Consider the following 13,683-nt stretch of genomic DNA (forward strand, 5'->3'; position numbering starts at 1 on the left):
GCACACTGTCAGAGTTAGCTGGGAATTGATCATTGTCTCAGTCATGGTCCTGCAGCTCAAGGCACTGAGACCCCCTTGGTCCATCATCCATGGAAATGAGGAAATGAGTGCATTAAACAGCCCTGCCCTGTCCGTGTCCCTGTTTGTGAGGTGACCATCCTGGAATGGCTGGTGTTATTTCTACACTGCCTCCTGCCATTATTATATTTGAAAAAACTCCTTTGTATTGTCCCCTAGAGTTCTGTCAGCTTCAACTCTAGCTGAGCTTTGGCCTCATGAATTTTATCCCTACAGTTGCAAGCAGCATATCTGGGTTCTTCCCATGTCTGCTGGCCTTGCTTCCACTGGGCATACACTTTCCTTTTTTGCCTTATTTCTGAGAGATGATTCCTGTTCAGCCAAGCTGGCCTTCCCCCTCACCAGCCTAGCTTCCAGCATTTGGGAGCTGCTGCTCCTGTGCACTTTGGGGGTGATGTTTAAAAAGCAACCAGCACAGATCAACCCCAGCACCTGCACAAATATATTCCATGGGGACCTTGCTTCCTAACCCCCTGAACAGCCTGAAGTCTGCTCTCCTCATGCTAGGGCTGGAGTTCTGCTGGCACTTTCCCTCCTGTCAACAGAGATTTTAAACTCAATCACTTTATGGTCACTGTGGCCAAGACAGCCCCAATCCCCACTTTGCTCACAAGATCCTCTCTGTTGACAAGCAGCAGGTCAATGAGGGGATCTTTCCAAGTCAACTCCCTCAGGACCTGTTCCATGAAGTTGTCATCCGGGATTTTTTAGGAATTTTCTGGCCCAGGCTGTACCAGTTAATTTCTGGCAAGTGGAAGTCCCCCTTAAGGCCACAGGCAGTTGATTTGGAAGTGTCCCTTGGATGCTCAAAGCAAAGTTTGTCACTGTCATTGTCCTGCATAGGTCTATAGGAGACTCCCAGGATGACATCTCTGTCACTTGTTTGCCTCTCAATTTTATCCAGAGGCTCTCAGCTGTGCCCTTGCCAGCTGTGAGCTCCGTGCATTCCAACCCTTCTGTTCCATACAGTGCCTCTTCTGCCCTGCCTCTCCCACCTGAAGAGCCTGCAACCATCCAACAGGGAATTCCAGGCACAAGACTCATCACACCAGCTTTCACCCATACAATGATGTCAAGCTCTGGGGCTGGGCCAAAGCCTGGAGCTGCTCCTGCTTGCTCCTGGCACTGTGTGCATTAGTGTGGAAACATTTTAGGTGTGGTGCTTTGTAGCCAACACCTTGTGAAGCAGATTGAGGGATCTGTGAGTGCTCATTTCCTCCAGTTTTGGCACAGCATCCCATCCCTCCCTTGTGCTACCAATGCCCAACACCCTGTGCCACCAACGCCCTGTGCTACCAACGCCCAAACCATCCCTGTGCTACCACTGCCCAAACCATCCCTGTGCCACCAACACCCAAACCATCCCTGTGCCACCAATGCCCAAACCATCCCTGTGCCACCAGTGCCCAAACCATCCCTGTGCCACCAGTGCCCAAACCATCCCTGTGCCACCAACACCCAAACCATCCCTGTGCTACCAACACCCAAACCATCCCTGTGCCACCACTGCCCAAACCATCCCTGTGCCACCAACACCCAAACCATCCCTGTGCTACCAATGCCCAAACCATCCCTGTGCCACCAATGCCCAAACCATCCCTGTGCTACCAACACTGCTTCCAGCACAAATCCAAAGCACAGCCACTGTGGAAAACACCTGAATTCTACCCCAGCAAAAACCAGCACAAATTCCTTTGTCAGAATACCTTAGAGCATGAGTTTGTGGTGAAGATAGGGAAAGGCTGTGCAGTGAAGCCAGCCCTTCTTTTTGGCACAGGTGAGGCATTTTATGGATTGGGTGGTGTGTGATGTGACTTTATATTGGGAATAGAGATCTAAGATATTCTTTATAATATCTGTAACTGCAGATGTAAGCCATACAGTGCTGCAGGAACTGCCTGTTGATACTGTACCCTGTGCTGCTGTGGTTTGGACAGTGTCTGTACCACGTCTGCAGCTTGATAATGAAGTCTGATGTGTCTGGTAATAATTGTAAATCTATGGGGAGTTCTGCTGAGATGCAATTATTTACCATGGAGTCTTGCTGTCATTGTGCTGTTTGTGAATTGCTGTTTGTGCATGATAAGCAAAATTATTCAAGCTGATCAAAAAAAGCAAAAAGCTTCCACTTTAAGACAGGGTTTAAGATGCTAGAATTGCAAAATCATTGGATAATCTGACAGGAAAAAAGCTCAGGGTTATGTAGAAAGTACAGCATTGAGAAACCACAAAAAGTTATGAGCCTTTGCTGTGGCAGACAGACCATTGTAATAGCAGATGGTACAAGGCCAAAAATTCCAGGAACCACAAAAAGTTGGAGCCTACACAATGCGCCAGGTCTTGCAGAGCTGGCATTTTGATAGAGCAACACCAGAGAATTTCAGATTCACTAGTTTGTAACAGTCTAAAGCCCATGAAAATACTGTGGCTCCTCTGCATCTATAGAATAAAAATGAAACCAGACTTTTGCCTACTGAGCACTGAAGAAAGCACTTCAAAATATGATGACCTCCAGCTTTATGTCCCTTTGTCTTTGCTGGCTGGCACAAGAATGAGGCATAGTGTCCTAGAATAAATTACTGAGCACTATTTCTCTCCAGATCTTGGCTGCCAAAGCCCAAACTACCTTCACAAGCTCAAACAAGACTCACAAGAAGTGAGTTTAAAATGGAACTTTTAACATGACTGGTGGGCTGTTATTCCTCAGCAGGATTATCTGACTGTGTTTGTCAACCTGAGGGTTTATCATAAATGGAAAATTCTTGATTTTCTAGATATTAGGATGAAATTAATACTGTTCTGTTAATGGCATGTCTTAGGCTGTGACCATTCTGCTGGGCAAGGATGAATGTTCACTTTGCCTTTTGCTGGACTAGGCTGTTCCAGAGGCAGTGAATTAATTGCTCCCTACCTGTGCAGCTTTGGGCAAGAGCAGCTGTGGCTTTTCCTGAAGCATCAGTGAGTGTTGCTGCTTTAATAACTACAGTTAGAGGCTGGGTAATCTGAACAGCAGTGGCAAGCCCTATTTCTCCTTTATAGGCTTTAATGAATTATCATGAGGCCATTGTTCCTTTGGTAAGAAAAGTGTTAACAGCAAATTTCTGGATGTTCCTGGAAGAGCTATTTCAAGTGATTTACAAACCTTGTGCAAGATGAGTTGGGTATTTTCTATTCATATCACTATGCAGCACATCTCTTACCATGAGTCTGCCAGGTATTGTGTAATCCTAATTTGGATTCTAATTTTAGAAGTGGAGACATATTAGAAGGATGATAGAAATGGTTCCTCTTTTCTATGGAAAGTACAAATAATGATGTTAGAAATTCCTTGAGTACCTATTTCTTCTGCACCCAGCCCAAACCAGACTTTATCATTGCATGAGGCAGCTTCAATCCTCACTTCATCTGAGGATTGCCCAAGTGTTACCAGATAATTTTTCAGTGTCATTCATTATTTAGATGAAATGTACTTGTGATTTATGGGGCCTGATGCTGTATCCAATGAAATCAGAGTTTGTTCTGTCACTGTCATCAATAGGAGAGGAGTCAGACTTTTCCAGAAAGTTATAACTACAGTAATGAAAGCAATCTTCCAGTCATCCACACAGAGCCACAATCTCTTGTACCCCAGTATTCCATCTATTTGCTTTTCCAAATTATTCAATAGGTTAAAATATATCAGTAGTTTGCTTTGTTGCAGTAGACAAGGTACAGCTGAAAAATGTTATAAAGACAGATAATCTCCAGAACATGAAGTAATTGATGTTATGGGTGGCAATTGTACAAGGTGATTTGTAAAATCCCTTTTCTTGTAAAAAACTTCTACTCAGTTGTAAGAGCATCAGGTTCTTTAAGGCAGATTCCCTGCCTAAAAACAGGGAGAACACCATGTCCTTATTTTAAATTCTGATATTTTTTCTTGTCTGTTATTAGCCATTATACAATGCTATATTGTAAATATCAGCCTTTCAAAAATGCCTGTGATACTAACGAGTTAGCAAAAAGTGTTCACAGGCATTTCACTGTTCTTGTACAGTTAATATTTCCTTAGCTTCTCCTACATTCTTCCTTTTCTAAGGGAAATTACTTTTGTTTTAATGTTGGTAATTTAACCAACGTTTTACAAGCTGCCAGCATTCAGATTTTAAAGTGGACAGTTTTCCCCTATGGTTCCAATAGAACATGCATGCCCTCTGCCAGGAGAGGCTCATGTGGCTGAGCAGGATCTTGTCTCAGGGTCTCTTGCTGCTCACAGTGACCCCAAGAAAATTGGGAAGTCTCTTTTCCCAGCCTGGCACTTGAAGAAGGAGTCAGGGCTCTTCATTTCTCAGTCTCAAGGTTGTTTATTGTGTTTTACCTACAAAATTCTTTCTCCTGCCCTGCTGAGGTCAACTCAGCACAACAGTCCAGGCACTCTGCCTGCCCACAGGGTGGTGTTATGTCTTTATACTAAAAACTACATGTACAATGTTTACAATCACTTTCCAATGCCTATCACCTATGTCAGACACTGAGCTTCTACTCTAAACCAATCTAAAAGTGCCAAAATCACAGCAGAAGATGAAGGCCAAGAAGAAGAAGGAGAAAGACTGGACACACCCAAATCCCTCAATCTTGCCTCCTGAATCCCCATTCTAAAAAACCCCCAAATCTACTTTTTCATCTTGTGATAAATTCACTGTTGTTCTACTTAATTTGTCATGGCTTGCAGATCTTCATACAAGGTTGGTAATTTTCTCCATGGGTCACAACCAAATCCACAGGGGCATCTTGGGCTCTGTGCCAGGGTCTGTGAGCCCCCTGGCAGGGTCTGGGCTGCTCAGCACAGCCAGAGGGATGTATGGGTTCTGACAGGATGCATGCAACCTCTTATATCAGATTGGTTTTTGAAATAAATTAGAAATTGAGATAAAACTAATGAGGGCTCCTATCTATACTATTCAATGTCCTGGAGACTGTGTCTGGTAATAGACAGAAACACAAGAACAGAAAACAATGATTAAAACTAATAACCAGAAGCTGGGTTTGATTGCTGGGTATGTGCTCTTCCATTCATGACTTTCTTTGGGCAAGTGAAGCGGGAGGAAGCTTGATTTGACAACCAGCTTGACTGAAGTGTGAGATTTACAGTCAGGGCTACTGCTCCCAGCATCACCAGAGGCTGGGGGATCCATTTTGACACTACAGGATTTCACTGTCCCTATTACAAGGCAGGATTAGACCAAAGAGTCCAGGGAAGGGATCTGATAATACCAGTTCTGGTGTCTTCACCTAATTTGGGACACTTTGTGATATGTGAGATTTGCCTTCCTCCTATGCCCCCTCTCCTTCCCTATCTTCTTTTACTTCATCCCTTTATTTCTCTGACATGTCTTTCCTTCTCTTGTTTTTGATGGGACCCTGGTGTAGCAGACAAGGCTCATTTATTTTCTGTGTTGTTTCCAGCTGAGCCAGCCCTGGCTGGCCCTGCCTCAGCCTGATGCTGGCACAGGTGTGAACACCTCTCTGAGCTGACACACCAATGGACTTGGGATTTCCCTGGGATTCAGTGTAAGAGAGGGCACTGAGCCAAACACAGGCCCATCAATTTCTATTTGTTTTCCCCTTCTTTAGAACGTACATCTCCAAAACATGTAATAATAATAAATTCATATCCATAATTAATACCAACTGAACACATTGTCAGAGTGGCTGGTACAGAGTGGCAGTATCTGCTGTACTAAATACAGCAATATTGCTACAGTGAAAGCCATATTGTATATTTATACTTTGATTATTTGGACTTCTTGTGTTACTTGTAGAAAACTTTGATTTTTTTTTCTCCTGGTAGCTATTTCTGTGGTTGATATTAAGTTGATATTAAGTAGATATGGCATCTGCAGTGTCTGCCTTTGTTAACCACCTACTGTTGTGCAGAGACAGGAGCACGAATGCTTTTGACTTGGGGTTGAGATTAACACAGCAACATGTTGTGAATTGTATTTTTAAAAGTGGATTAAGAGTCAGTCCAGGGAGGCATATTTTGTAACCACAGTCTCTATTTCCAATTACACATTTGTCAAACAGAGATTTACAGTTCACTCCTTATTCTTATCACTTAAATGGCTTCATACATCTAGAAAAGAGAGCAGAATTTCACCCAGGCTCCTTGCAAAGAAGTTCCCAAACCCTGAAAGAACAGAGAGACTACTGAGAACCTATTTGCAAGTGGTTTTAACATAAAACAACAAAACAAAGTGTGACAATTATTTGTGGAAACCTGATTAATGTGAGTTGCATGGTAATGAGGAAAATAAGCTCAAAGAATCTTGACTTCTGTTTGAACTAAGAACCCTATATATAAAATATAGGTATCTTCAGTATCTTTTTTCTGCTTAGGGGTAGTGTCTTTGCAGTGTTGTTTGGTCTGTGTCAGAGGCCCTGAGGCCACAGCAAATTAACCTGAGGGCCGGGCAGGTGGCAGGAGGCTGAGCCTGCCAGTGTGGCACTGCAGATAGGACCCTTGGGATTTTGGAGAACTTACACCCAGAATGAGAATGGTGTTTTCAACCTGTTCTAGACAAGCAAAACTGTACAAATACCAGCTCTATCAGATGTTTAATAGGAAAAAACCTTCAATAATTCAGTTGTCAAAATTGTACTTCACAAGATACACCCCTAATTAGAACGTCTTAAAAGTTGTTGGTAGATGAAAACAAGGAGAGAGTATTCATGGACAGCCTACATTTTAAAAATAATTTCTTGAGACCTCTTACTTTCCAGGCACATTCAGATGAGAGTTTCAGTGTTTACCAGTAGTGCGATGACAGCCCCCTCATCTCTGAATCTGCACTCGTGGGATCGCCTCAGATATCTGGGGAGCAGCAACATGGTTGTTCAGTGAGGTGGTGTCCTAGGGTGACGTTCTGTTGCTTGTATCCCCATCCCTGTGTTCTGTTCATGCTGGATATCGTGTTCTGTGCCTTCAAGACTGGCTCTGCAGAGTGAATGTTTTGTTTTGGTTTTGCTATCAGCCGCTCCCCCACAGCTGGCGGGACCTACAGACAGGGCAGTACATGGTGCTGCTTTTGCTTTTTGCTTTGCTTTTCGCTTTGCTCTTGCTTCTGCTCATTAGCTAGTTTAGCTAAACAGTCCAAATTTCTTCCTGAACTGTTTCTCCTTTCCCTTTTTTGGACCTACTTGAACCTGCTCCGGACTGGGCCCTGGGAACACAGAGAGTTTGCACCTTGTGGCCTAGCGGGGCCTACTCTGGGCAGCAGCTGCCCCAGCACAGGAGGGACTGATAACAGAGTGACCATCCCCAGAGAGACTTTCTGAATTTGTCATCTTTTTCAGAGTGGTGACAGAGTGGTGTCACCTGGTATTGTTCATTTTGTGTGCTGGGGGTGCTGAGCCTGTTAAATAAACAGGTTCTTTCCACTTCTCTCTGAGGAATTCTTCCCGACCCGGTTGTGGGGAGGAGCCATGTGGGTTTGCTTTCTGGAGGGGCCCCCTTTTGGAGGTTTTCTCCCAAATTTGCCCTAAACCAGGACAGGTGGCCAGGAGAGTTGGCTGGAGAGAAGAGCTTGGTGAGGTGGATTGCATAGAAATGTGTGGCTTAGGGGGCAGGAGAGCATGGTGTGATACCAGTTTGCTAAAATGTGACAGAAGCAAACTGCATGGACAGCAGAGTCATAGAACAGTGTGTGTTCTATGGCAGGATGAGCTGAGGGAAAGGGACAGGAGCAAACTGCATGGACAGGAGAGCCTGTGTGTGGTGTATGGCAGGATGAGCTGAGGGAAGGGGACAGAAGCAAACTCCGTGGACAGCAGAGCCTGTGAGTGATGTATGGCAGTGGTGTGTGGCAGGACGAGCTGAGGGAAGGGGACAGGAGCAAACTGCATGGACAGGAGAGCCTGTGTGTGGTGTGTGGCAGTACAGGGGACAGGAGCAAACTCCATGCACAGAGAGCCTGTGTGTGGTGTGTGGCAGTGCAGGTGCAGCAGGATGAGCTGAGGGAAGGGGACAGGAGCAAACTCCATGCACAGAGAGCCTGTGTGGGGTGTGTGGCAGTACAGGGGACAGGAGCAAACTCCATGGACAGCAGAGCCTGTGTGTGGTGTGTGGCAGTACAGGTGCAGCAGGGTGAGCTGAGGGAAGGGGACAGGAGCAAACTCCTGTGTGTGGTGTGTGGCAGTACAGGGGACAGGAGCAAACTCCATGCACAGAGAGCCTGTGTGTGGTGTGTGGCAGTACAGGTGCAGCGGGGTGAGCTGAGGGAAGGGCACAGAGCTGGGCCAGCCCGGTGACATCCGCAGCTCCAGGGGAGCTCTCCCGGACACACGGGGGCAGCAGGAAAGCGTGGCAGTCCCTGTGCCAGCCCGGAATCGGGAATGGGGAATCCGGGCTGTAGCTGCTGAGCGCTCCGTGCACAGCGACCGCCGGCTCTGGCACGGGAAAAGCCCTGTGAAAATGCTCCTCCTTCGAATTGCTATGGGCTCATTTTGACATGAAAACACAGCCAGAGTGCGATCCCTGTGAAATACCAAGCTGTGTTTCCTGTCAGGTACATACAGGCAATGTGTGTATTTGTGATTGTGGTATGTGTGGAGACCAACCATGGGACAGTTATAAAGACAAATTCTAATAATAACTGAGGAAAGTAAAGCATGGAAGAAGGCCTTTGAACCTATCTTTTGTTTGTAATTAACCTTAGTTGATTTAGGAGCATTGGAATTAAAGCGTTAAGGATGTTGCTTTTTGCTTGCAGTTAATCCTTAAAAAGTTCTGCAATAATATTTTGAAGTATAATTTTAGAATATTGCTTGTATCCTTGAAACTATAGCTTTGGAATATATATAAAGGAAACATGCTTATCTCACACCTTAACAAAACTGAGAAAAGCAGCTTGAGAAAGGAAGATGAACATCAACTCAAGGATTTATAGTTTTGACCAAGGGAAGCTGGACATCACTGTTATGGGATTTATAGTCCTTGTAATTAAAAGGTGGACACACATCTGGAGAGCTGGACTTCACCAGATGGGATTGGTCTTCCTTCTTTTGGAAACCAGACCACCACCACCTGGGGATACTCCTTTCAGGATGTACATACTGAGAAAAACTAAATCACAATAGTGTACAGAATTGTGATGTAAAAATTGGGAATAGAAACTGCTGAGAAAGCTGATGAGTACCCCTATAAATACCTGTAAGCCCCAACTATGGGTGTGCAGTTGGAGGGAAAACTTCCCCCACTGTACCCAGCCCTGTATTGCTCACACTTTACCATATTAAATAATAAATTGATTGCTGCTTGAATATTGGCCTAGTCAAGCTTCTCATTTATAACATCCCCGGAGTGCTCCCATTGCATGGCTGGAGCTGCAGCGTCCCAGCCCTCCAGTGTCACCTTTCTGTGCCCACTGCAGTGTCCCAGCGCTGCAGTGTCACCTTTCTGTGCCCACTGCAGTGTCCCAGCGCTGCAGTGTCCCAGGCTCCAGTGTCACCTTTCTGTGCCCACTGCAGTGTCCCAGGCTCCAGTGTCACCTTTCTGTGCCCACTGCAGTGTCCCAGCGCTCCAGTGTCACCTTTCTGTGCCCACTGCAGTGTCCCAGGCTCCAGTGTCACCTTTCTGTGCCCACTGCAGTGTCCCAGCGCTCCAGTGTCACCTTTCTGTGCCCACCCCGGATCGCTCCCGGCCCCTCCCGGGGCTCTGGCTCTGTCCCTGCGCTGCCTCATCTGTCTGGAACGCTTCCCTCGGGCCACTGAGTCACCTCCCCTCTTTAAATGTCGCGTTGAAACACTAAACTGACTCGCATTATAGCGTAACCTGTACAAATGTGGATGATGCGCTGCAAAATGTTATCTGTAGATACTGATGAAGCTCCAGAGCATCAGGGGGGTTTAGGGATACAACTCTACTGACAGATTTGATAGATTTCATTTTAAAAAAAGATCTCTCATGTCAAAACACAAGCACAAGCAAACTCTCAGAAGCGACAGAGAGGAGAATTAAAGGAAATTGTTAGTACCAGCTTAGGAAAAGGAAATTGTTAGTACCAGCTTAGGAAACACCATCAGTGTCAGAACCATTCTGTTTAGCTGAAGAACAAACGGGTTTCAGGTAAGGTAAGCTCTCTTACAAGATCATGACCCACAAAATTTCCTCAGAGCAACAACAGTGTGAGGCACTGGCCATTCCAACTAGCCAAGCAGATGGCTGGCTGTGCCAAAGTGACTTTTTCACAAATACAGAAGACAGAGAAAGAGTGAGGACAAGTAAGAGAAACGAGGCTATGCCTTTTATTTTTTTAGGACCTTAAATAAGACCTCTATTTCAAATAAGTCACCTTGTAATCAGAAATATCACTGAATACTATCCCAGGCCAGTGGTTCTGCTTACTCAGTTGAGTCTCCAGAACCACCTAATTTCATACCAGTCAAAACATTATTTACTCAACAGAAGGAGTCAAAAGATCTATCACAGGATTTAAAATACCTTGTGATCTGATAAACCATGCATACAACAAGCCAAGTTTAGATCAACTGGTACATCAGTGATATATATATTAATGCCTTGTGCTATGCCACCAGTTATAGAAAGAAATTCTCTTTCTGGCTAGGGTGCCTTTGGAAATCCTTTTTTAAGAGTCTCGCTTTTTTCTTTTGCTTTAGTAAAGGAAGAATATTGGAAGACTTCAACCTGTGATACTTAGAAAGAAAATGCAAACATGGTATGTGCTTTTCGTTTAATCTGATTAGCAAATGCCTTTTAAAGCACAACAAAACCTTTCTGCCATGCTTAATTGGTGATGTGGGGCTGTGGAAATTCAACATTTGAATTAAATTTTGGATGTAATGCTCTTAATGTTAAATCAGGACAACATGGTAACTCAAGAAGAAATTTTATGAAGAAATATTTACTAGTTTGGAAAGTTTGGAGAGGGTATGAAGACCAAGACTATATTTTCATTAAATAGTTAAAAAGATAAGCTTTAAAATTTATTACATTTTTGTTGAAAATCTAAGGATTTGCCTGTGTAGATCTACTTGTATATTCCCGTTTGAGGTGTTTTCCTTCATATTGGCCAACAGTTTGATTTAAAATGACTGGAGGCAGTCACCTAAATCTTTAGCCACCATTTTTTCAAAATGCCAATACCCATTTTGAAGGCACAGAGCTCAGAAAGTCCCAATCACCATGTTTATAACCTGTGGGTATGAAAGCTCTGTGTGGAGTGGATTTGTTGTGCATTTTGCTGCTGAATAGGATTTGAAGTGTTGGAGGGAATGGGGAAGTGTAAGTGGGGCTGTGGTGGAGGGGAGCAGAATCTCTAATTTGAATCTCTAATTTATCAAAAAGTAATTAAAAAAAAATAAGTTTCTTGAAATACAGCTGTAAACATAAATTTATTTGATAATCCTTGAGCTTTTAAATCTCACTTCAAAATATGTATACTTAAATTATATTTTTAAATCCACTTAACTCCACTTGTCAAATGGTATTTCTTTTAAAACCACTTGCTGTGGTTTTTAAAGAAAACTTTAGAAATCATTATAATAACAGTATCTGTTTTGTTGTTACTTGGGCAAATAGTTCTGTATCCAGTCAAAATTAGCTGTAAAACTACTGGTGTGGGAAGTTTCAAAAATGAAGATTTTAAAACTGTATGTGTTGTTATTAACTATCCTAGACCAAAACTTTGCCAAAAGATACCAGTGTTCATAAATTTGATTTGAAAATGTCCAGACACTTTAATCCCAAATACTGGATTCCTGAGGGGTCATTGCTGATACAACACACTGGAAATTACAAGTGTTTGTAATGGCTATAAATGGAACATTTCTAGGTTCCTGCCTGTTATAATTCTGCAGGACTATTTTAGTTATGAACAGACTATTTTAATGCTTGTGGTTATTATAAACACAGAAGACAACACAAACAGATTTATAATGGTGATGAACTATTTAGAAACTCAAACTTGAACAAGAGGTCAGGGAAAATGATAAAAACCACATCATTTGCCTCTCAGAAAAGTGATTTTTAATCCTGTTGCTGCTTGCTACAAAGCAGCCACTTGTTCATGAAACAAAGAAGCATTTTATTAAAAAAAGAAGAAAAGTTATAATCAAAGGAATTTAATTTGTAACATTGATACTGTCTGTTAAAAAGCCATTTTGCCTGGCTGAGTTTGCCACAAGCTAGAAGCACCTTATAGTGTTTGTATAGAATAGTTTGTATTTGCAGAGGCTATATCACATTTGGACACAATATGTTTGACAAGTCTATTGGCTGAAATATGATGTGTGACTGTTTTCTGAGGAGATTGGTGTTTCAAGCTGGCTCTCCTGTAATGTTTCTGGTTTTGGGTGTCCCCACTGGGCCACGGGCTGAGCAGAAGCTGCTGTGGCGTGTGGACACTCTTGAAATGCTCTGTCTTTTCCTGAGACAGTCTCAGGAACAATCTCACTCACATCTGCAGGGTCCCGAGCTCTAGGACTCCTCTCAAATCCATTCTGTGTATTCTGGGAGTCATTTTGCTGCTCTAGAACCTTGACCAGGAGCTGAAAAGATCTCTGCACCATTTTCTATGAAAGTAAATATGTATGTGTGGACTGGGGAGTATCCAGTGCCCTGAAATGATAATTTCTGACGGGGACCAGTGATCATATTTAGTGGTGTGCTGACATGAATGACAAGAAAGCCTTCACCAGGCAGACACAGGTGATGAATCACTGCTCCCTCCTGCCCTGTCCAAGAAAAAGGCACAGCTAAAAGCAATGGAGGCTTGGCACAAGTGGCTGCTCTGCTGTTTCTGCTTCCAAAAGATATTCAGTTGCTTTGGCTTCCCCTTGCAAGCTTGAAGTTCTAAATGGAAGCAGTTTGTTCTGTGCTGGTAGACCAAATAAACAAAGAAACATTATCCCAAAAACACTGACCCAAAGTCTTCTGCAGTGAAATAGGAGCATCCAAATCACCCGTACCAAAAAATCAACAACAAAATTGGCAGCACTTTGCACCACTCCAGTGTCAGGAAACAGAAACAAAAGATTACTAATTTGTGGCAATTTTTCTTTCCTAAATAAAGTATATATTGACTTAGGAGACCTGTGGGAACATGAGGAGTCTCTGGGTTTCTCTACATAGGAATTGTGTGTAGGGAGCAGCAGTGATTCCATTTTTCAGACAGTTATGAGGATTTGATTGCTCAGCTCATACAGTTCACCTTCTATTTCAAATTTTTTTTTAATTCTAATGCCATGGTTGAGACTTACTCTATAGGAAATTAAGAGTTACAGTCCTTCAAGGACTCCAAGCTCTGACTGCTCGCGTACAATTTCTGTGGAACTCCTTAAGAACATCTGCAAGAGAATTTAGTTTTCCATCTGTCCAAGACTCTTTGACCACTGTGAATATTTAATCCCCTTTATGAACAGAGAAATCCTATACTGTAGTTGATATAAATGTCATAGATTCACTCCCACTTTGACACATTTCAGCCCTTGCTTCACCAAATATCTGTTGGTTGCTAACAGCACAAAAGAGATCCTATAGAATCATGCCTCTCTGGGTTTTGGTAATACCTGTGAAATCATAAATATAGTCCTGAATTAAATTATAAA

This window comes from Zonotrichia leucophrys, chromosome 6 (assembly GCF_028769735.1).
Source record: "Zonotrichia leucophrys gambelii isolate GWCS_2022_RI chromosome 6, RI_Zleu_2.0, whole genome shotgun sequence".
NCBI lineage: Eukaryota > Metazoa > Chordata > Aves > Passeriformes > Passerellidae > Zonotrichia > Zonotrichia leucophrys.